Source organism: Delphinus delphis, chromosome 6, assembly GCF_949987515.2.
Source record: "Delphinus delphis chromosome 6, mDelDel1.2, whole genome shotgun sequence".
In the NCBI taxonomy this organism is placed as follows: domain Eukaryota; kingdom Metazoa; phylum Chordata; class Mammalia; order Artiodactyla; family Delphinidae; genus Delphinus; species Delphinus delphis.
In genome coordinates, this window is record NC_082688.1 from 80,554,882 (window position 1) to 80,579,945 (window position 25,064).

At 38.9% G+C, this 25,064-nt stretch overlaps 1 protein-coding gene and 1 non-coding gene across 3 annotated transcripts in view; one reads left to right on the forward strand and one right to left on the reverse strand.

Annotated features, from left to right (window-relative positions):
* The window catches only part of UBAP2 (ubiquitin associated protein 2), a 115,508-nt gene that overhangs the window by 84,777 nt on the left and 5,667 nt on the right, over positions 1 to 25,064 (reverse strand). The gene's annotated exons all lie outside the window — the stretch shown is intronic.
* Positions 3,139 to 3,245, forward strand: LOC132427783 (U6 spliceosomal RNA). Its single transcript, XR_009519990.1, has one exon. It is a non-coding gene; the product is annotated as a U6 spliceosomal RNA (small nuclear RNA).

Sequence of the window (25,064 nt, forward strand, 5' to 3'; positions counted from 1 at the left end):
AGGACAGTGATTACATCTGTCCTGTCGCTTTTGTTCTTCCAGGGCCTAACACAGGGTGTGCGCTTAATTAGTTAATATATATTTACTGAACAAAAGAGGCCTATCTATAAGCTGAAGAGGAGATAATTGAGAGGCATTAAATTGAGATAGCAATAAAGAAAAATGATTCACTTGGACAGGAAGAGAGTGCCCTCTCCTCAGGCCAACAGAATGAAGGGCAGGTATGGCAGCAGCTAAATTTTTAGGAGATTAGGAGACGTACAATGGAGTCGGTTGTATTTGCCTTTACTTTTTTAGTAAAAGAGAAAAAACACCTGCAGAGAATGCATACTAGACGAGTGGGGGTGGAGGAATGTAAGAAAATGGCAAAGGTTTTAACTGCTACTAACCTGAATATGAGAGGAAGCTAAAAGAAGTAAAAAGAACAGAAAAGTGATATGGAGGATCCCAAATGAAAGCAGAAATCTTGACCTTCTAGTGGCACTAATCCACATATTACCATGAAATCAACTAGACTGTCAAAAATTCAGGATCACAACTTAAATGAATAATCAAGGTAGAAGTGGGTTAAGATGAACAGATCCTTTGCTGAAATATCCCACAAAATAAAAAGAACTTGAATTTCAAACTAGAAAGAGTCCACTTACTCAAGTCACGGATGATGTCGCCAGGTGAAGAGCTGCTCATATCTACCTCTAACACTGGGGCCTTTCTCATAAGCTTTAAGCTTCAATACATATTTGAAAACATCCCTTCCTAAAGAATGTTCTCTCTCCAGTTTATTACAACCCTGGATGCCAGATTCGCAACCCCATTAAAGGTAAAAATAACACTTTAAAGTAATGTTTTGCATTAAACATGTGTTTCATTCTAATATAATATGGTGACTCAATCTTTTGGGCCATTAAGTACTTAGACAATTTGAAGAAAACTATGGACCCCCCCACCTCAGAAAAAGGCATATCCACAGAAATTTCTGCCTGAAATTTCAGGAGAATTATATCTCATCTCTCCCCTGCCTTCCCCCAAAACCCATCCATGAACAGCCCACTCCACCTCCTCAATGCCCATGGATGGATACCCAGGCCAAAAACCCTGCTCTAAGAATTTAGTAGAGCTCTAAACTGTACTTAAAGCTTAAGGGTATCCCAGGATCAAGCAAAATTTAAAACTATAACTGCTAATTTGGTCATTAAACAACATCATATAATTCACAATTTTTTAATGGGCTCTATTCTCCCTTAAAAACAAAAGGCACCTGCTTTGTTCCCAAAGGAACAATTAGGGGAAAACTCTGACCCTCAATAAACTTACACTTAGTATTTAATCAACATACTACCTATGTCCTTTCTGACGAAACTGTTATCAAGATCTGCTGAGATGGTACAAACCCAATCAACTAATTGTAATGTTAAGAGTCTGCTGTTTTAGGTGAATATAATTAGCAGGAAAACGTATACATCCTCCCCTCTGAACCACACTTAAGAGCATGAATTGGAAACAGACTAACCATCTATGCCCTACAAATATCTGCTTGAATCAACTGGCCTAAATGTGGCACATAAAAAATTATGTACTTCAATGGAATATTACTCAGCCATGAAAAATGAAATATTGCCATTTGTAGCAACATGGATGCACCTTACAGATTATCATACTGAGTGAAGTAAGCCAAATATATGATATAACCTATATGCAGAATCTAAAAAATAATACAAATGAACTTACAAAACAGAAACAGACACACAGACACAGAAAACAAACTTATGGTTACCAAAGGATTAGGGGGAAGATATCAATAAATTAGGAATATGGAATTAACAGATACACACCACTATACATAAAATAGTTAAGCAACAAGGATTTACTGTATAGCACAGGGAACTATATTAAATATCTTGTAATAACCTATAATGGAAAATAATCAGAAAAAAATATATGTATAACTCAATCACTTTGCTGTACACCTGAAACTAACACAATATTTTAAACCAACTATACTTCAATTTAAAAAAATAAAAATACTCCCTGGGGAAGTACAAAATAATAATAACAACGTATTTCACATCAAAAAATTTTAAATGTTGAGCCTACTAGATTGAAAATTAAATTTGGGATTTAACACTGTCTGCCACTTAAAAGATGATTCAATGGATGAGATGTCCAAGACAAAGGTATACTACAACGCCCTAACTGATCCAACCTATCCCCTTTAGACTGTATCATATCCAACTAGGGAAGCCTAGAAACCCGTTATCAGCCTTCTCAAGGCCCTCTTTTTAAAAAGCCAGATTTCTCTCTCTGCTGCCAAGGCCTAAAATGGGGAAAGCATTATGTAAAAAACCAGCACTTTTCAAAGCAGAATCAAACCTACTAAGTTTTTGGTTTGGCTCTGTTACTGCTCCAAGAGCTACTACAAGGCATTTGAAATTGCCGGAACCCTGCCTCCAGAAACAGAGGCTTCAAAAAAGAAGGCAGGAGAGGAATTGGAAAACAGAAACACAAAACCAATTCCAGTGGCTAAATATAAAATGTTATATCAAGTTAAATAAAAAGCTGAAAATGGAGCGTGGCAATATATATGGCAAAATGAAAACTTTAATGTAGAACGGCCATAATATTTCATGCTTAGGGAACATGTTAAAAGTTTTAAGAATCCATTTTAGTAACAAATCATTTTTACAAAAGGGTAGCAGTAAAACAAGAATATCCACTCGGAAACAATTTCCTTAATATTCTTTTGGTCATATTTCGTAAGAAGTCTCCACTGCCCCTTAAAGTGGCCTATCTATTGACTTATTTATTTATAATAAGCAAGCAAACACACACATCTGTATCTATGCTCATCTCTACCCAGATTATAACCATCAGGGCCCCAAATTCTTATTTCCCTTAGCCTTGCACTCCACCGCCATCCCCAGAGTATCTTTGCATCCACAGCTGCTGACAAAGGTTAGAGGTTCTGGGTCTACCATGAGGTAATTGCCAACAAAAAAATACAAATGATAACACCCTGGATTGAAACCAGAAATAATGGAGTCACCTATAAGGGGTTAGCGAGACAGTTTTGAAAGGACCCTGCTTTTCAAGTGTACGATTCAGAGGAATGAGGAACATTAGTTAAAAAATAAAAGGTCAGTGCTCGTTTCAGCAGCACATATACTAAAACTGGAACGATACAGAGAAGATTAGCATGGCCCCTGCACAAGGATGACAAGCAAATTCATGAAGCATTCCACTTTTTTTTAACACAACGTTGTAAAGCAACCATACTCCAATAAAAATTAATTAAAAAGGGCTTCCCTGGTGGCGCAGTGGTTGAGAGTCCGCCTGCCGATGCAGGGGACATGGGTTCGTGCCCCGGTCCGGGAAGATCCCACATGCCGCGGAGCGGCTGGGCCTGTGAGCCATGGCCGCTAAGCCTGCGCGTCCGGAGCCTGTGCTCCGCAACGGGAGAGGCCACAACAGTGAGAGGCCCGCGTACCGCAAAAAAAAAAAAAAAAAAAAATTAAAAAAAATAAAAGGCCAAAAAATAAATAAGTAAATAAAAGACAATATTACCATACCTCATTGTCACTCACCACTCTGAGAGGAATGATGGGTAGAAGGGGCTGAGTCAGCCGCAGAAAAATGACAAAATATCTACCCCCAGCATGGAATAACCTACTTGGCAGGTGATGGGCTATCAGAAAGGCCTGACTGGGTAATTCCCTGGCAGTCCAATGGATAGGATTCTGTGCTTTCACTGCCACAGGCCCGGGTTCAATCCCTGGTCAGGGAACTAAAATCCCATAATCCACACAGAGAGGCCAAAAAACAAACAAACAAAGAAGGCTTGACTGGAACACTGTAGATATAGGGGGAAAGCCTCTTAAGAAAAAGAGAAGTTCCATGCAGACTCAATTCTACACTATAATATTAAGGAAAGCAAAAAAGACTGAAGATAGGAGGTAAATCCACAATTGTGAATGAGGAGACTAGAGGACCACAATCCTGGAAATCAACAAGACTTCTGCTGTAAAGAACATGTACTAATCATAGTTTTTTTTTAAAAAAAAAAGTGGCTCCTGAAATCAATCCTGGATAAATCTGAGAAACTGAGCAGAAAAAGACAAGAAATATAAGTTCAAAGCTTGTACTGGGGGGCTTCCCTCATGGCGCAGTGGTTAAGAATCCGCCTGCCAATGCAGGAGACATGAGTTCGAGCCCTGGTCCAGGAAGATCCCACATGCCACGGAGCAACTAGGCCCGTGTGCCACAACTACTGAGCCTGCGCTCTAGAGCCCGCGAGCCACGACTACTGAGCCTGCGTGCCACAACTGCTGAAGCTGTGAGCCTAGAGGACATGCTCCACAACAAGAGAAGCCACCGCAATGAGAAGCCCGCACACCACAACCAAGAGCAGCCCCCGCTCGCCGCAACTAGAGAAAGCCCGCATGCAGCAACGAAGACCAAATGCAGCCAAAAAATAAAGCTTGTACTGGACTAAAGCTGTGGTCAAGAAATATTTATGAGGAATTCCCTGGCGGTCCAGTGGTTAGGACTCTGCACTTCCACTGCTGGGGGCCCAGGTTCGATCCCTGGTCAGGGAACGAAGATCCTGGAGGCCACGCAGTGTGGCCAAAAAAAAAAAAAAGTATTACAAAAAGAACTGAGGTCAAGCAGCATTACAAACATCCTAATTTGTAGAACAGAGGCATTCCTAGCAAAGCTAAGTACACTTTTTAATATTTAGAGCTGCAAATTTATTATAATAGTAGCAACTGCCATCGTATTATCGACACTCCAGGAACCACTTTACCTCCAAATTATCACATTATCTGTGCAAGGTGGGTATTACGATATCTGTTTTATAGGTGAATATATAACCTATCACATAGACCTAGGCCAAGTAATAAGGGAGTTGGGATGTACAGGTCTGTCTTGATGCCAAAGTTTGGACTCTTTCCACTACTTCACACATTCTAGCTCCTTAATAAGTTCTCTTCAGAAAACTGTGGACCCAAGGCATTCAAAAATTAATGCACCCCTATGGCTGTACAACAATATGAATGTACTTAACGTCACTGAACTGTACACCTTAAAATGGTTAAAAAGGTAAATTTTATGTTACACACATTTTATCACAATTTAAAAAATCAATTCACCCAACAATTTCGCCCACAATTACTATCACATAATTAAAGAACAAGTCATTCTAATTATATTAAAGAGGCAAGACATGAAAATGAAAATATGAGGATGAAATTAGCCTTGATACTAGAACCTGATAAGGACAGTAGAAGAAACAATAATTATAAGTCAATCTCACTGACAGATGTAGCCATAAAAATTCTAAATTGAATCCAGCATTGTATAAAAAAGAAAATACACCATAACCATGTCTAGGATGTCCCAAGAATAAAGTTGGTTTAAGAAATGAAAAATCCTCACAGACTTAGAAACCAAACTTATGGTTACCAAAGGGGAAAGGTGGGAGGGAGGGATAAACTGGGAGTCTGGGATTGATATATACACACTACTACCTTTAAAAAATAGTTTATTATATTATATATATACCAAAAAGGACCTACTGTATAGCATAGGGAACTCTGCTCCATATTCTGTAACAACCTAAATGGGAAAAGAATTTGAAAAAGAACAGATACATGTATATGTGTAACTGAATCACTTTGCTGTACACCTGAAACTAACACAACATTGTTAATCAACTATACTCCAATATAAAATTTTTTTTAATTTTTAAATAAAAATAAAATTCTGAAGAAATGAAAAATCATTTAATAAAATCACTTTCACAGAATAAAATTTAAAAATTTATGATCGGGCTTCCCTGGTGGCGCAGTGGTTGAGAGTCCGCCTGCCGATGCAGGGGACACGGGTTCGTGCCCCGGTCCGGGAAGATCCCACATGCCGCGGAGCGGCTAGGTCCGTGAGCCATGGCTGCTGAGCCTACGTGTCCGGAGCCTGTGCTCCGCAACAGGAGAGGCCACAACAGTGAGAGGCCCGCGTACCGCAAAAAAAAAATTTATGATCATATAAGCATTTCAATAAAGACATTAGTGAAATTCAACATTCACTCAAAATAAAAATTCTTAGAAAACAAGAATACTTCTTTGACTTGATAAAAGGTTATCAATATAAACCTGCAGCAAAAACCACACTGAATTAAAAGCATTCCTTTAAGATAACAAAAATAAACAACAAAATACAGGCATCACTGCCGTGATCACTTCCATTTAAACACTGATTTGGAGGTCCTAGCCAGCTCACTGTGGCAATTAAAAGACACACTCAAAAGATTAGAAAATAATATTTTAAAATATCCCACTTCCCTAATAATTGTACAAACAAGTGTAAACACCTGAAACTAACACAACATTGTAAATCAACTATACTTCAACAAAAGAAGTGTAAAGAATCTTCAGCTATATTATTATAATTGGTTAAGTTTAGCAAAACTTCTAGATACAAAATAAAAATAAATGTACAAAAATTAATTACACCTATATACCAGCTAACAAAAAAAATTCTATGTCTATGGCTGCTTTTGCACTACAGTGGCAGTACTGAATAGTTATAACACAGGCAAAGCAGAAAATATTTCCTATCTGGCCCTTGAAAAACGTGCTCCAATACCTATTCACTCAATAAAAGTTATCATTCTTCCTCAACTAGATTCGACAAATTCCCAACGAAAGTCTAACAAGGGTTTGTCTCAAATCTGACAAGGTGATTCTAAAATTACACAGGGGAGCAAATAGTCAACAGCTAAGACGCTCCTTAAAACAAAAACAACAAGGCCCAAGGCTGATCGTCCAGGTAGCAAGGATTATAATGCCACAGTAATTACAACACTACAAGACTGGTACAGGGAGAGACAACCCGTGCAATGGATCAGAAGAGAAAGCCCAGAAATATGATTTCCAAAAAGATGGCAATGCATGTGGTCAGGAAAGAACAACTTTCAAAGAGGTTGAAAGAACTGGCTGACTATAGCTTTAAAAAATGTCTTTTACTAGGCCATACGTAAAAAAAGTTGTTTAACAGGTATTTTAAGAATATACAAAAGTCAAAAGTATTGATTTCAGAAGAAAATAAGGTTAATTTTTTCACCCTGTATAAAGGAATTTTTATCTCATAATAGTAATTATTTTCTTAAGAGAAGCCCGTGCACTGCAACCAAGAGCAGCCCCCGCTCTACTCACTACTCTACAGCCCCCTTCACTACTAAATAGGTGTCAATATAAGAACTGCTAAAATTGCAAAGATTAATACCTTTTTTTTCTTTTGGCCACACAAGCGGCATGCGGGATCTTAGTTCCCCAACCAGGGATTGAACCCAGGCCCCCTGCAGTGGAAGAGCAGAGTCCTAACCACTGGACCTCCAGGGAAGTCCCAAAGATTAATAACTTTAAAATTAAAAACTTCTGTTCATAAAAAAGCAGCTGGCCCTGTGAAAATACAAGCCATAAACTGGGAAATTTTTTATCAACATACATGTAACAAGAATTAGTATTTGGATTTTATCAATATTAAGAAATACTGGGGACTTCCCTGGTGGTCCAGTAGTTAACATTTTGCCTTCCAATGCAAGGGGGTGCGGGTTCAATCCCTGGTCAGGAAGCTAAGCTCCCACGTGCCTCGGGGCCAAAAAACCAAAACATAAAACAGAAGGAATATTGTAACAAATTTAATAAAGACTTTAAAAATGGTCCACATTGGGCTTCCCTGGTAGTGCAGTGGTTGAGAGTCCGCCTGCCGATGCAGGGGACACGGGTTCGTGCCCTGGTCCGGGAAGATCCCACATGCCGTGAAGCGGCTGGGCCCGTGAGCCATGGCCGTTGAGCCTGCGCGTCTGGAGCCTGTGCTCCGCAACAGGAGAGGCCACAACAGTGAGAGGCCCACATACCACCAAAAAAAAAAAAAAAAAGGTCCACATCAAAGAAATCTTAAAAAAAAACACAAAATACTCTGATGGATAAACAAGGTCCTGTTGTATAGCACAGGGAACTACATTCAATATCCTGTAATAAACCATAATGGAAAAGAATATGAAAAATATATATGTAAAACTGAATCACTTTGCTGTATACCAGAAACTAACATTGTAAATCAACTATACTTCAATTAAAATACAAAGAAAGAAAGAAATACTATGGGGAATTCCCTGTGCAGAGTGGTTAAGACTCTGCTTTCACTGCTGAGGGCCCGGGTTCAATACCCGGTCATCAGGGAACTAAGATCCCATAAGCCACTCAGTGCAGCCAAAAAAAAAAAGAGAAATACCATGAAACACAAAGCAACAGAAAATTATCCAATAGGAAAACCAGCAAGAGTTTGTCAGAACTTCATAGTAGATAACCAAAATAGCGCTTAAGTTTCCATCACAGTCCATTTAAAATATCCCAAAACAGCCTACAGATTTCTAGGATTATATTTCCTAATACTTTTTATATATTAACTTTCCTTTGAGTTCTACAGTACATACATGCAATTCATATTTTAGCTTATCAATTCTGTTTCTTCTATATCTAACTTGTCTTCCTAACCTTAAATCATAAACGAGTTAAGACCAGAAATTCATTTTATTTTGTTTTTTCCCTTCACTACTAAATAGGTGTCAATGTAAGAGACATTTGATAAATATGTTGAAATGACATGTGATAGAAGCTGGTAACTTATAAAAATTAAGAATGACGTAAGAAAGACCAAATCATAACAGAGCCAATGATTCCAAAAAAGAACAATACATGAATTGAATTCTGTTTTCTAAAACAATCAGTTACAGACACCTCAAAGCAAGCACTCCCAGGATGTGAAACAATGTTCCCCTATTTATAAATCTTACACATCTCAGGTTAATGAAATGACATTATACAAGTATTTCTAGTTATCTTTTGGACCTGTGTATCTTAAATTTAGAGAAGAGACGAATCATAATTCAGGATACCATTTCAGGCATCACAAGGAAAATTATGTCCCTGAAACCTATTTTAGCTAGAAAAGGTTTCACAAGCTTTTCATTGAATCAGCTATTCTAATATTATTTACTAATTTTCTTAATAGGTCCTCTGTCAACTGGAATGCTAAAGGCCACAGGCATATTACTGCACTGCCTTATACATACACTGTAAATAGCAAATAACCAATTAACCAGAATATCTCACATGCCTAATATGCCGGTTTAAAACTTTTTACTCTATTTGAATCCATCTCTCACTGTCAGTATGAATACACACTTTGCATACTTTTTTGAGTTAAAGATTTTGAGATTTTTTTTGGTTTGGGTTTACTGTTTTGGTTGTATTATATAAACAAGGTTAATTGTTTTGTCACGATTATTTTAAGAGCTTTCTTTGAGTTTAGTGTTCTCAGATATGAATACAAACATATGAAACTGTCAAGCATCATACAAATGTGAAACTAGTATTTCTGAAATAAAGGGACTACTTGATTCTTTCTAAAATCACTTTGAGCACTAATACTCTATAATTCTATGCTAAATATCTAAAAGTTAAGCATCCAACCAAAACCTGCCTGGCTGAGTGGTATTCCCAGAGTAAAACCTTTTTTTAAAAAAGTCATTTTTAGTTTACCCACAGATTTCAACAGTTCTTTTTTTAATTGAATTATGTGATCCTTTTCTCACTCATCTTTAACTGTTTAATCCTCAGTGCCCCCATTTATGAAAATAAACTAGGTACATTAAATATAACAAAATGAGAATCTCTTCTTACAGCAGTGCCATCTGGTGATGAAAATCTGCATGTACAGAAATAAGCTAAATTGAATGGATGCTTAGATCGAGTTTTTTGATTTACAGAAGACTTTTAGTCTTAATAGTCTTGCTATTAAAACCAAACACTTTGCTGTAATGTATCTGAATCTCACTTGTCAATCAGAAAAACCATAAACTCCTTATATTTCAAACTATAAAAAATTTACTAATTCACTGCCTCAATATAAACATTAAGACTTTATATCTCTAGGGAATTCCTTGGTGGCACAGTGGTTAAGAATCCGCCTGCCAATGCAGGGGACACGGGTTCAAGCTCTGGTCCAGGAAGATCCCACATGCCACAGAGCAGCTAAGCTCGTGCGCCACAACTACTGACGCTGAGCTCTAGAGCCCGCAAGCCACAACTACTGAGCCTGAGTGCTGCAACTACTGAAGCCCGCACACCTAGAGCACATGCTCTAAAGATAAACGTGCAAGTTTATAAAGTAAGCAGAGGGGGGAAAAGTGTTACTAAAATCCTCTGGGAAAAAACAGAGCTCAGAAAACAAAGTCAACAGGATGTATGATTCAACAAATTTTCTTATGTCTTACATAAAGCCTCTGGAGAAAATGAATTCATAAAACAAGGTAAAAAGCATAAGTTACCAAAATCATTATCGACATCCTTAAAAATTACCACGAGTGAATTGTGAAAATGAGTAAGTCACGGAAATTAGACTATAAAAATCAACACCTTGGGACTTCCCTGGTGGCGCAGTGGTTAAGAATCTGCCTGCCAATGCAGGGGAAACGGGTTCAACCCTGGTCCGGGAAGATCCCACAGGCCGCGGAGCAACTAAGCCCGTAGGCCACAACTACTGAGCCTGCGCTCTAGAGCCCACAAACCACAACTACTGAGCCCGTGTGCCACAACTACTGAAAGCCAAGCACCTAGAGCCCATGCTCCACAACAAGAGAAGCCACGGCAATGAGAAGCCTGCACACTGCAAAAAAGAGAAGCTCCCGCTCGCTGCAACTAGAGAAAAGCCCGTGCGCAGCAACGAGGACCCAATGCAGCCAAAAATATAATTAATTAATTAATTTTTTAAAAACTCAACACCTTTAGCATACTGACATATGGGGAAATTCTCTGTTCCCTTCTCTGGGAAAAAAAGCTCTGTGTAGTAAATGAGAGTGCTTCTCCAATAAGCAACCGAGTTGCCAGGCCACAGGAATTCAGTTTACTCTTGTGTTCCATCCTATCACTCTCCACCCCCAAGAACTACTATCCTGGAACAGGTTCCAAGAGAATTCTTAGAATAGAAACAGACAAGAGCAAGAGATTCTAAAAATAATCCAGTAGAAACTCAAACATACATATCTCAAGTTCTTGAGTGGCAGGAAGCACCAGGTTATTCAATCTATACAACCAAATTTTAACACCGATTTTAACCTCACCTCATTCAAAGTAAATTAAAGATGTGATAGATTTTAACAGGGGTAAGAAATGCTACTACATTTTTAACCTCTTTAAAAACAAAATCAGCAAAATACCATATAAAGCTTCCTAGATTATCTAAAGTGCAAGAATGGTCTAAAATTACTTGTAATAGAAGGAAAGTAAACCAGCAGAATAAACCAATTTGATTAAACTACAAAGACTGTCTCTGTAAAGGGACACTTTTAGAAAATGTTTTATTAACTGTTATTTTTTTCAAGGACTTTTTGTAGATAAGATACCTCAGTGAAAGAGCTGCATTTTCAAGTGTTCCAGAATTTCAGAATGAACTGGACATGGTTAACAGCCACCTGCACTTCTATTAAAGTTTACATAAGCAAATACCACAAACTCATAAGAGAACCCTACCTAACGTTAGACATTAAAAAGGCATAAAAAAAATATTGTTGGGGGACTTCCCTGGCAGTCCAGTGGTTAAGACTGCGCTTCCAATCTGGGGGTGCGGGTTCTATCTCTGGCTGGGGAACTAGGATCCCACATGCCACGCAGAGCGGCCAAAAAAAAAAAAATTGTTGGGTAAAAATTTATCTACAAACCACGTAAACCCTAACAGAAAAACAAGGATACATCTGGTCATCCTGAGATGTTACAGAACACTTGTTGATAACATGCTGAGAACTGTGAAGACTTTGGTGAAAGCACCAAGGGCTTTATTTAAGATAGTAAGTATCACAAAGTGTCAGCATTGGAAGGTACCTCTGAAACCAGGAGGTTCATAGAGTATTTCATCCACTGCATCAAGAAATAATTATATTCCAGAAACAGCAAAATAAATGTCTTTTTTTTTTTTCAAACAGAATATAATTAACCCACACAACATGAATTACTTAATCAGCTAAGAGCTCAACTACTAAGAACAGAAACTAGTCTGCATGAAGAATGCTCACAGAGGGGACTTCCCTGGCGGTCCAGTGGTTTAGACTCCGTGCTTCCACTGCAGGGGGCACGGGTTCGATCCCTGGTCAGGGAACTAAGATCTCACATGCTGCATGGCGCAGCTCAAAAAAAAAAAAAAAAAAAAGAATGCTCACAGAGATGCTGTTCACTCGGTCCTTAGGCCAATGGGGCCAGGTCTGTCTTAGTTAGACTGGCAAGGATGGGTAGGAGGTCCTTCATCTGTATCAAAGACTCATTCACTCATTCTCAATAGCCTGAAACCATTAAGTAATGACAATAATATAGCAACAAATGCATACTGTTTACCAAGTGCCAGACACCACTGAAGTGCTTTACGCATACAGAATTAAGTCATTACCTTACCGACAACACTCTGAAATACATCCTAATACTACTCCTATTTTACAGACAGGAAATTAAGACATACAAAGATTCACAGCTAGTTAAGTGGTAAGGTCAAGATTCAAACCCAGGCCATCTGGCTCCACAGTCTGTGTTCTCACCCGCTATGCTATGCTGCAAGCATATATATCAATTACAGATATACAACAGACTCCAACTCAGCTTCCTCTTCTTTAAGACGGCATAACTACTGTTGGCGTCACCTTCATAACTCATACCTGATGCAAAAGATCTGGTTCTGGGTCAGAATCTCACCTAGCTTCCCAGCCTTTCAGATACCCACAGGTGCTCCCTTGGTTGTCTATTGTAATGTGTTTTGGGTTTTGGGTTTTTTTAATACATTTATTTTATTTATTTATTGCTTGGCTGCGTTGGGTCTTTGTTGCTGTGAGCGGGCTTTCTCTAGTTGTGGCGAGCAGGGGCTACTCTTCGTTGTGGTTCACAGGCTTCTCATTGCAGTGGCTTCTCTTGTTGCGGGGCACGGGCTCTAGGCGCGTGGGCTTCAGTAGTTGTGGCACGCAGGCTCAGTAGCTGTGGCTTGCGGGCTCTAGAGCGCAGGCTCGGTAGTTGTGGCCCACGGGCTTAGCTGCTCCACGGCATGTGGGATCTTCCCGGCCCAGGGCTCGAACCCGTGTCCCCTGCATTAGCAGGCGGATTCCTAACCACTGCACCACCAGGGAAGCCCTGTTCTTGCTTTTTCTATTAAGAAAATACCCATCATTCTCAACCTTTTTCTGCAGAGGAAATTCATTTTCTCATTCCTGCAGAGAACACTGATTTGTATTAAGAACCTCAACAAATTTGGGAAGCCCAAAGCAGCCAACAAGAGGAAGTCTACATCCCCAACTCAGGAGAGAGTAAGGCAGCTACAGTGCCAAGGAGTGCCAAGGAACTCTAGTATGAGACCCAATTACACGCAACTAAACTTATTGTGCCCTGCGTGCCAGGAGCTGACCAAGCTGATACTTTTATTCTCCACAGCTGCTGAGGGCAAGGTCAGGCCTCTAGCAGTTGGTGGACAAGGTTAACTCCCCTACGCCCAGGCTTGGCTGACAATGTTATCTGCTATTCTGTACATATGATCTGCCCACAGAAAAGATGAGTGCTGATGAACCCTTGAACATTATAGGACATCAAAAAGTATTTGGTATAGTCATATTTCTCTTTTAGGTTACCTAAGGTCAGGGGAGAAAAAGGATTTAACTGCCTATGGCTGCTTCCTTACATCTGTCCCACTCCTACACTGCTATTTCTTGGCTCTAAACCCTATCTTTAACCAAGACCCTAGTTCAGTAGCTATCTTATGATTCTTTGCCCTCCTATCCCTTAGAAGCCCCTCGTTGTTCATGACCAGTCTTAATCCCTTCTTCTAACAGCCCTTTCTCTCAAAAAAGGTAGGGAAGGGGGTTTCAGACTTCCAGTGGTTATGACTCCACGCTTCCAATGCAGGGGGAGTGAGTTTGATCCTTGGTCGGGGAACTAGGATCCCACATGCCTTGCAGCATGGCCAAAAAAAATCTTAAAAAAAAAAAAAAGAAAAAATTTTTTTTAAAGGGAGGGGGCTTGGAGGGGGTACCTATACTATACGGCATTTCAGAAGACCTACAAGTTGTAATACTGTACTTTTTATTTAGATTGCAATCAAACAAGCACTCTCCAAATACCAAGATGTTACATTCATTAGAGGGTTACTACACCATAGACAAAGACTAGTAAAGGGTCTAGTTTTTTTTAATTTAAAAAAAAAAAAACTTACACTGGAACTAGATTAAAATAGAATTTCTATAAATCATCCACTTACCAGAATATATTAATGGCTTTCTTATAAATCCAGTAATAATTCTTGCTAAACACACTCACACACACTTTTTTTTCTTGCTCTACGTATATCAGATTCTGTTTACCTTCCTGTGTGTTATTCTCTGGTCTTGCTCCCCCAGAATTAGTACCCACCCACATATACAGTGACACATCCAGAGTTTGCTTTCTGCTTTCAGCCTCCATTTCTGAAACCTTCTAAGCTCCTCACAGGCTCTGGCAACAAGGAATTACTATATACCTATTATCTTTAATAACCTCTAATAAAATATAACCTGCAAAAATACTGAACCACTGTGCTGAATTTAACACAATATTGTAAAGCTACTATACTTCAATTAAAAAAAAAAGAAAAGGAATTACTAGATAACTATGCTATTATCTCCTGCCATGTTCTGATCCTGTGGTTGCACAGTGGGCCTAAGGAACCAATAGAATGGTGAAACAAGTAAAGGAGGAGCCCAGAAAAACTGCTGCTCCATGAAAACACCAGAATGTCAACCCAGGTTTGTCAGCTTACTTATTAGCTAAAAGTGCCTTTCTATCCATGTCCGGTTCTTAACAGTGATGGTATCTCCAGAAGCATCGGGAATTTCCCATCATCAAATAAACAAAGTTTAAGACTCTGGAATAGTGGATCACCAACCATCACCACCCCTCATTGCATAGTACAATCACTTGAGCAACTTCTAAAAAATGAAACCAGGTCCTATTAAAATCAGGCTGCTCAGAATAGGTAAAACCCAAACATCAGTATTCTTTTTTAAAAGTTCTCCAAGCAGTTTCTAAAAAGTTAAACAAAGACTTACCATATGACCAAGCAATTCCAATCCTAGGTACATACCCAAAAGAATTGAAAACATATATTCACCCAGAAATGTGCACATGTGTTCATAAGCAGTATTAGTCATAACAGCCAGAAAGTAGAAACAACCCAATGATGAATGGATAAACAAAATGTGACATAACCACACAATAAAGTATTATCCATATTATTCAAGTACTGAAAGGAATAAAATTTCTGATAAAAACTACAACATGGATGAAACTTGAAAATGTTATGCTAAGTGAAAGAAGCCAGTCACAAAAGATCACATATGTATACTGTATTATTCCATTTATATGTAATTTCCAGAAGAGGCAAATCCATAGAGCCAGAAAGTAGATCAGTAGATGGGATCAGGAGAGAATGGATAGATGCTAATGGGAATGGGGGGCTTCTTTTTGGGGTGATGAAAATGTTCTAGAAATAGTGATGTTTGCACAACCTTGTGAATATACTAAAAACCACTGAATTGCATACTTTAAAAGGATGAATTTTATGGTATATAAATTATATATCTATTTTTAAAAGACAAAGCTCTCCACTTAAAAGCTTTTGCACAGCAAAGGAAACCATAAACAAGACGAAAAGACAACCCTCAGAATGGGAGAAAATATTTGCAAACGAATCAACAAACGATTAATCTCCAAAATATACAAGCAGCTCATACAGCTCAATATCAAAAAAACAAACAACCCAATCTAAAAATAGGCAGAAGACCTAAATAGACATTTCTCCAAAGAAGACATACAGATGGCCAAGAAACACATGAAAAGATGCTCAACATCACTAATTATTAGAGAAATGCAAATCAAAACTACAATGAGGTATCACCTCACAACGGTCAGAATGGCCATCACCAAAAAATCTACAAACAAATGCTGGAGAGGGTGTGGAGAAAAGGGAACCCTCATACACTGTTGGTGGGAATGTAAATTGATACGACCACTATGGAAAACAGTATGGAGGGTCCTTAAAAAACTAAAAACAGAACATATGACCCAACAATCCCGCTACTGGGCATATACCCAGAGCAAAAAAACACACGCACCCCAGATGTTCAGAGCAGCACTATTTACAACAGCCAGGACATGGAAGCAACCTAAATGTCCATCAACAGAGGAATGGATAAAGAAGATGTGGTACATACATACAATGGAATATTACTCAGCCATAGAAAGGAACGAAACTGGGTCATTTGTACAGACCTGGATGGACCTAGAGAGTGTTATACAGAGTAAAGTAAGTCAGAAACAGAAAAGCAAATATCATATAATAACGCATGTATGTAGAATCTAGAAAAATGGTACAGATGAACCTGTTTGCAAAGCAGAAACAGAGACACAGACAAAGAGAACAAATGTATGGGGAACAAACGTATGGATACCAAGGGGGAAAGGGGTGGGGGGGGAGGAATTGGGAGACTGGGATTGACACATATACATTACAGATACTATGTATAAAATAGACATCTAATGGGAACATACTGTATAGCACAGGGAACTCTACCTAATGTCCTGTGGTAACCTAAATGGGAGGGAAGTCCAAAAGGGAGGGGATATCTGTATGTGTATGGCTGATTCATTTTGTTGTGCAGTGGAGGCTAACACAACATTGTCAAGCAACCATACTCCAATAAAAATTAATTAAAAAACAAAAACAAAAAAACCCCACAAGCTCTCCATATTTCTAATGTGCAGCCAGGATGTCAAGCCACCACTCTGGAACAGCGGCCCTCAAAGTGTGGTGTCTGGACCAGCAGCATCAGCATCACCGGAGAACTTGTCACAAATGCAAATTCCAAGGTCATCCCAGACCTAGTGAATCAGAAATGTTTAAACAAGGCTTGATGAACAATAAAATTTGAGAATTGCTGCCCTCAAAGAAACTTAGATGAAAACTTTGATCCAACTGGTTCAAATGGAAAGGTGAGAAAGCTGCAAAAAGCATAATTTTGCTTTATTATTTTACTGTATGACTGTGTAACAGTCATACAAAGTTCCAAAAAACACTGAAAAGTGGGAAAAAATAAAACCACCACCTACAGTTCCACCACCCCAAAATAACTACTGTTAATAGTTTAGTGAATAGCCTTCCAGTGTTTTCACTTGTTTTGCATCATTGTAATCCACAAGAAATGACTATATTGTACTTTTATCACAGAACATTAACATATAAACTATTATGGAAAAGCAAGGTAGCATAATAATTAGCACCTCAATTACACTATTCAGCTGAGAAGTTGGATATATTATGGGAATATGAAAGAAAATTCTTTAGGGGCCAAAATGTTTTTGGCTCCAAGCTTTTTTGATATAATTGCCTTCTAAAATGCAATACTTCTCTTCCTTGGCAAATACAGTACAATAAACATGATTTAACTGTTTCTGATTCTACATCAGTTATTTTAGCCACATGATGGGTAATGGGAGGAATTAGTATGAACTATTCTAACTCCAGGACATACCTAGGAACTTACTTTCCTAAATAAATTCATTGTATCATCATCCTTCTTGTCCTTGGCCTCTTTCTCAAAAGTGGCAGCATTGACATATGTGCATGGCTTCTGGGCAGCATAGTATGGCCACATTCCAAAAATAATTTCTGAACCCAACGACAATACAATCTTTCAGGCTGTTTCCTTGTCATTTGTTTTAAAATCATCTGCATTGTTTTTAATCACTGATTCGCTGTCTTTGCGGGGGGGGGGGGGGGGGCCGGGGGGCAAGACGACTTTCCACCCAAGCCTTACACAGAGTAAACCCTCAATGCTTCTTGATTTTCCCCAGGTTGTTCTATGGTAGCTTGAATGATTAAGAGACAACCACTGATTCACTGATGTTAGCATGCATTATATCAAGCATCAAAAAAAAAAAAAAACAGAAAAGAAAAGAGAGGGACTTCCCTGGTGGTCCAGTGGGTAAAACTCCATGCTCCCAATGCAGGGGGCCCGGGTTCAATCCCTGGTCGGGGAACTAGATCCTGCATGCATGCCACAACTAAGAGTAATAAATCGCCAACTGAATGTTCCCATCTCAAATTCTCCTATCCCTAACTTTAGTTTGACTTGGCTCTTCCACAACCATGTTCAGCTGCATTTAACCCCACCTATCCTCTCGCGAGAATCAAGTGAAGTCTCAGAGTCACTAGAACAGGATAGACGTAATGCCAATAGTCTTAGTCTGTGATGAAGACTGAGACATATTTTTGTAAATTTTTTGCCTTCACACCCTCACTCCCATTCTGCCACCACCCTCCAGCTCCACATCCATCAGAGCAAGATTAACTTCTTGCTAGTTGCTCCATCCCAAGGCCTTCATAGGGAAAGGGATAAGCAAGGAAGTCGCCTTCTCCCTTTGGGTTATTTATTTCCTCTTCCTGAGACCCAGTCAGAAAGGGGAAGGTGGGGCTTCCCTGGTGGCGCAGTGGTTGAGAATCCACCTGCCAATGCAGGGGACACGGGTCCAAGCCCTGGTCCAGGAAGATCCCACACGCTGCGGAGCAACTAAGTCCGTGCTCCCCAACTACTGAGCCTGCACTCTAGAGCCCATGATCCACAACTATTGAAGCCTGCATGCCTAGAGACTGTGCTCCGCAATGAGAAGCCACAGCAATGAGAAGCCTGCGCACTGCAACCAAGAGTAGCCCACGCTAGCCGCAACTAGAGAAAGCCCGTGTGCAGCAGTGAAGACCCAACACAGTCAAAAATAAATAAATAAAATAAATAAATTTATTTTAAAAAAAAAGAAAGAAAGGGGAAGGTGTCGAGCTATATAGGCTAATCTATCTTACCAATCTTGGGGATACAAGTTCAATAAGCCAAGTCTTTCTTTTAGTGAAGTCATATTGACCAGAACCAGTTACAAAGATCAAGAATCAAAGATTTTCAGGATTTCCCTGGTGGTCCAGTGATTAAGAATCCGCCTTCCAATGCAGGGGACATGGGTTTGATCCCTGGTTGGGGAACTAAGATCCCACATGCTGCGGGGCAACTAAGCCTGCACCACAACTACTGAGCCCAGGCGTGCCTCAATTGCAGAGCCCACACACTCTGGAACCCACACACCACAACTACAGCGCCCACGCGCCGCAACGAAAGACCCCGCGTGCTGCAACGAAGACCCGACACAGCCAAAAATAAAATTTTTTAAAAAATTAAAGAATCAAAGATTTTTGATTCTTGATACTCTAAGCTAAAACATTATCTTAAACTGTAATATCAGTTTAACTCTTGCTTCTTATTTTCAAGCACAGAAAAGCCGTAACAATACTCAACACAGGAAAATCTCCAAACTCCCCAAGATGTGAAAAGAACTTCAGGAAATAGCCCTATTCAACAACACTCAAAATGTTACCTAGTTCAACTCCTAATCACTTAAAAGTTTTAATCCATTATCTCACATTAATTTATTGTTTTGGTTTTGGGGCAAAGCGGCATCTCTGCTAACCCCTCTCACATAGTAATCACTTTTACTGCCAAAAGTGATTAAATCCCAACTATACTTTCACAACAGACAAAACTTTACAAATTTTCAATTCTTTTTATTTTTTTAATTGAAGCTTAGTTGATTTACAATATTACATTACAAATCTTCAATTCTTACTGAAGACATAAAATATTTCAAGTACTCTCATTTTTCACATCTCTGCACAAATCATTTAAACATTTGGCACTCAATTGTTACAAATACACAAATATTTCACAATTGATGTAAAAGGTTCAGTATATCCATTACTAAGCTATTTGAAAACAGCTATATCATAAGCCAAAAATATAAACACTGATTTTTTAAGTACTTCACACCCACAGCTTTTCATTACAGTTCTTCAGCTTTCCTCATATATTCAAGATATAAAGTCTTGAACTGCTTGGCTTTTTTTTTTTTTTTTTACAGCATATTTGTTTTATTCTAATGGCATCCTTATTATTGTTTCACTCATGCCAAAAGCAACTTTTTAAAAAATGTCAGTTACCTGAAGAATGTATCCATCAAAACATAGTCACACAATCCATTTAAATGTTACCACACCTGTCACTTATGCACCAGGCTCAGTTTTCATTCAAACCAAATACAAAATTCCTTAATAAGGAACTCTCCTACGACTACATTGAGAAAATATTCCATACCCTTTTCCTTCTCACAAGGATGTGCATCAAAACCTGTTCAACTATTCTATACATCCAGATTAATTTCAAAAACAATGGCTTAGAAAAATTATCTTCCATGTACTCTTGGAAACTGCATGTAATTGTAAGCAATGACTACATAAACTATATTTCTCAAAAAGAATACACTCACTGCCTCCATTTCCTCACTAAACAACTCCTTAACTTTCAGTCTGCTTTCCACCACCCTACCACTGCAACAGAAGGAAAGATACTATTTCCCCAGGTCACCACTGACCTCCACATAATTGTCGAATATTTCTTGTTCTCATTCTTTCACCTGTCTCTGGCATACAACACATTGTATAACTTTTTCCCTTGGTTTTTAAGACACTACACCATCTTAGTTCTTTTGTTCTCAAATCCTAAGCGGCATCCCATCTTTCTCCCACCGCTGAAACAACAAAATTGTTCAATTCTTAAGCACGTTCTCTCTTCTCACAGAAATTTTATACCCTACTGGCATCAATAATTACCTCCAACTTCAAAGCAAAAGCTAAAGACTATGTCTCTCCAGAGATTCAGCCTCCAGGTAACTGCCTATTAGATCGCTACATCTATAATGGAATTCATCCAAAACTGCCTCATTTGAAGATTTCCAAAATTTTCCAAGTAACCAACAGCATTTTTCAAGTGTTCCAGAGCTCAAAACCTTTAAGCCATTCTTTTAGTGCACCATTTCTTCCTATACCCATATTCAAGTAATAAAGGATTTAAGGCCTTAAATCTATGCCTTCCTTTACATTCTCTCTGCCATCAACTTTCTACAGGTACCTGAATTAAGGGTCACTGTACTTAAAGCCTCAAAGGTTCTAAGAATTTCTAAGGTATCTGTATCAACCAGAATATCAATAATTGTCTCTTCTCTACTTCACTGAAATGTCACACCCTTATTTATCTGTCTGAACTATCTTAATTATGAAACTGATGTCAAAGTGGAATGTTTAATCTTTTAGAATACTGCTTAATGCTAACTGTTAAACTCCATCAACTTCTGTTCACAAACCACCAACCACCACAAATACAAGGTCTTTATTCCTTTCTGATCCCTACACTTGTCATTCTCCCAAATTGCACCTGTTTTTTTGTTTTGTTTTGTTTTTTGCCTCCAACCTCCACAGACATGTTTTCTCAACAGCATACTGAACATAACACCCATTTTCTCATTTTCTGTCCTTGGAAAATCACAGGCTTGGAAGTCGCAAAAATTACTAGATTAAGCAACCTTGACCACTTTACTCTTTCTCAAGTCTGTGAGGAGCACCAAAGAAGATAATGTACCTCAGATGCTTAGCCTAGATCCTAATCGCTACCATAAAGGGTAGCAACTATCAGATTAATGTACACTGACCACTTTCTTTTCTGTTGATTCTATTTCAAAATACTGTCAATTTATTCAAACAATTCAAATAACTTTACTGTGGTATAATGAGTAGTTCACCCTTCTTAAGTGTACAATTCAATGATTTTTAGAATTTACGAAGCTGTACAACTATCACCACGGCCAACTCTCACTCCAACACCCATTTTCTCATTTTCTGTCCTTCAATGTAAACAGCAATTACTCTTTACTTGACATCCATAATAACTCCATGGTGTTTTAGGGTCACTTAACGATATACTAAACAGCCCTACTTAATAGCAGCTTGAGTTCTTAGTGTAATTTTATAGGCTTCCTGGTCATTTCTTTGTCCTACAGATGGCTAGACCGTCAGAGTATATAAATTGGTTCATGGTAAGCTAGCTACATCCCATTACAGCTAGGATCTTTCGATAAAGTGAGATAAGCATTAGAACAATTAAACAGCTCAAACTGCCTTTAAAAAAATGAAAGTTCTTCTGTGATAATAAAATAGTAAATGGTCTGCTTTAGCTAACAAGGATTTTATTCCTGTTACCAACACCTGGATTGTTCTGTAATATACAGGGGTATTTTTTCCACCATTACCTTAGCACACCCAGTCACAAGGAATTAAAAAGGTACTAAATAGGGACTTCCCTGGTGGCACAGTGGTTAGGAATCTGCCTGCCAATGCAGGGAACGTGGGTTCGAGCCCTGGTCCGGGAAGATCCCACATGCCGCAGAACAACTAAGCCCATGTGCCACACAACTACTGAGCCTGCGCTTTAGAGCCCGCAAGCCACAACTACTGAAGCCTACACACCTAGAGCCCCGTGCTCTACAACAAGAGAAGCCACCGCAATGAGAAGCCTGCGCACCACAACGAAGAGTAGCCCCAGCTCGCCACAACTAGAGAAAGCCCGCGTGCAGCAACGAAGACCCAACGCAGCCAAAAATAAATATATAAATTTATTTTTTTTAAAAAAAGGTACTAAATAAGCTAAGGATTTTTTTAAGAAGCCATCTGATCTTCAGCAATTCAAAGAAGTATTTCACCAAGTAACTGATATTATACCAGGAAATTTCTCATCAAAATACAATGAGATCTTGATTGGAGGGGAAAAATTGAGACATTCATTAAGTTATAATAAAAAACTGCCCCAAAGAAAATGTTTAATGTGACTAAATTACATTAAGAATAACTTTGTTTCTCTTTTACTAGTTGCTACAAATAAACTACCAAGTCAAGGCCAAACAAGATAACAATAATATGGTAATCCAAATAACAGCAAATTCCAATAAAACTTAATTTTGAACGTTCAAAATGTTTTAACATTCCAAGTGTTTTAACAAAAGAAACAATTATAACTTCAGGAATATGCCCATAATTGATCCTACAGGAATAACCCAGGAAAAGTAAGGCTCAGACTCCCAATACCTCAAGGAAGACTTGCCCAGTACCTGGAATCAACTGGCAGTGCTTTCCTCTGTCACTCCCAACAGCATCCTCATTCCTAACTGCACTGTCTTCCCACTAGAATTAAGCACCTAGAGAACAGGGACAGTGCATTATTCATCTGTATCCCTAGCACCTAACAGTTGCTAACAAGTAGCAACAATAAATCTTTGTTCAAGTAAACACCTGTATAGTAGCATATATCATTAACAACAACAAAAAACTGTCATTCAGGCCTAATTTGGATTAACCTACATTCTGAGCATTTCAGAGAAATAAAATATCATGAGAATATACTATGTAAAAAAGTTTTTATAAATGTAATAGCTTAGCTTCATTCCCACATCAAAAAGGAAATTTCATCAGTGTTTCAAAACTTGGGGTGGGCAAAGGAGTAATAGGACACTTTCAGTCTTCCAATGGCCCAAGAAAATTACACTTATCCTACAATAAACTGCAATTTACTTAACATTTGCAAGAATTATCTTAACTGAGTAACAGCAGTAGTTACCTCTTGCTTATCAGATCATCTGACTGGCAGTTACATCTGATAAATAATTGAGAAAATAATCAGTTAAGAAATGGATTATCAGGACTTCCCTGGTGGTCCAGTGGGTAAGACTCTGTGCTCCCAATACAGGGGGCCTGGGTTCAATCCCTGGTCAGGGAACTAGATCCCGCATGCATGCTGCAACGAAGATCCCGCAGCTAAGACCTGGTGCAGCCAAAATAAATAAGTACTAAAAATACTAGCCTAAGCTTTAAAAAAAAAAAAAAAAAAGAAAGAAATGGATTATCATTCAGTAGTATACTTCAGTGACAATACCTAAATAGGGTAAATCAGAAACCCTGATTGAACAGGGAGTTATAAAAGACATTTTCTGAACAACTGGGAAAATCTGAATGTGGATTTATATCAGATTTTTACTGACATTATACATTATATTTTAAATAATTATTCACTTTCCTAGGTGTAATAATGTTACTGTGACTGTTTGTAAGAGAAGCTTTTTGTTGTAAAGAGACACTTGCTAAGGAAATATTTAGGCATAAATGTCAAGATGTCTGCATTTTACTTTCAAATCATTTAGCCACAGAAGATAATGTGTGGAGTATATACAGAAAAAAGTCAATGTAGGGCTTCCCTGGTGGCGCAGTGGTTGAGAGTCCACCTGCCGATGCAGGGGACACAGGTTCGTGCCCCGGTCCGGGAAGATCCCACATGCCGGTCTGAGAAGATCCCACATGCCGCGGAGCAGCTGGACCCGTGAGCCACAGCCGCTGAGCCCGCGCGTCCGGAGCCTGTGCTCCGCAACGAGAGAGACCACAACAGTGAGAGGCCCGCGTACAGCCAAAAAAAAAAAAAAAAAGTCAATGTGGCAAAATATTAAGTAGTAACTCTACTTAAAAGGTACACATTATATTCTTCCAGATTTTATAGATTTGAAAAAACTTTTTAATTGGAGGAAAGCAAACAGAAAAAAGAATTAAAACTGCAAAAGGACAGAGAAACAATAAACACCAGGCAAGCATAAGACCGTATGGCAGGACTTCCCTGGTGGCACAGTGGTTAAGAATCCACCTGCCACTGCAGGGGACACAGGTTCAATCCCTGCTCCAGGAAGATCCCACATGCTGGGCAGCAACTAAGCCCCTGTGCCACAACTACTGAGCCTGTGCTCTAGAGACCGTGAACCACAACTACGGAGCCCACGTGCCACAATCACTGAAGCCCACACACCTAGAGCCTGTGCTCTGCAACAAGAGAAACCACCGCAATGAGAAGCCCGCACACTGCAATGAGGAGTAACCCCCAGCTCACCGCAACTAGAGAAAGCCCGCATGCAGCAACAAAGACCCAATGCAGCCAAAAATAAATAATTTTTTTTAAAAAAGGTATGGCAGAAATATATCCAAAA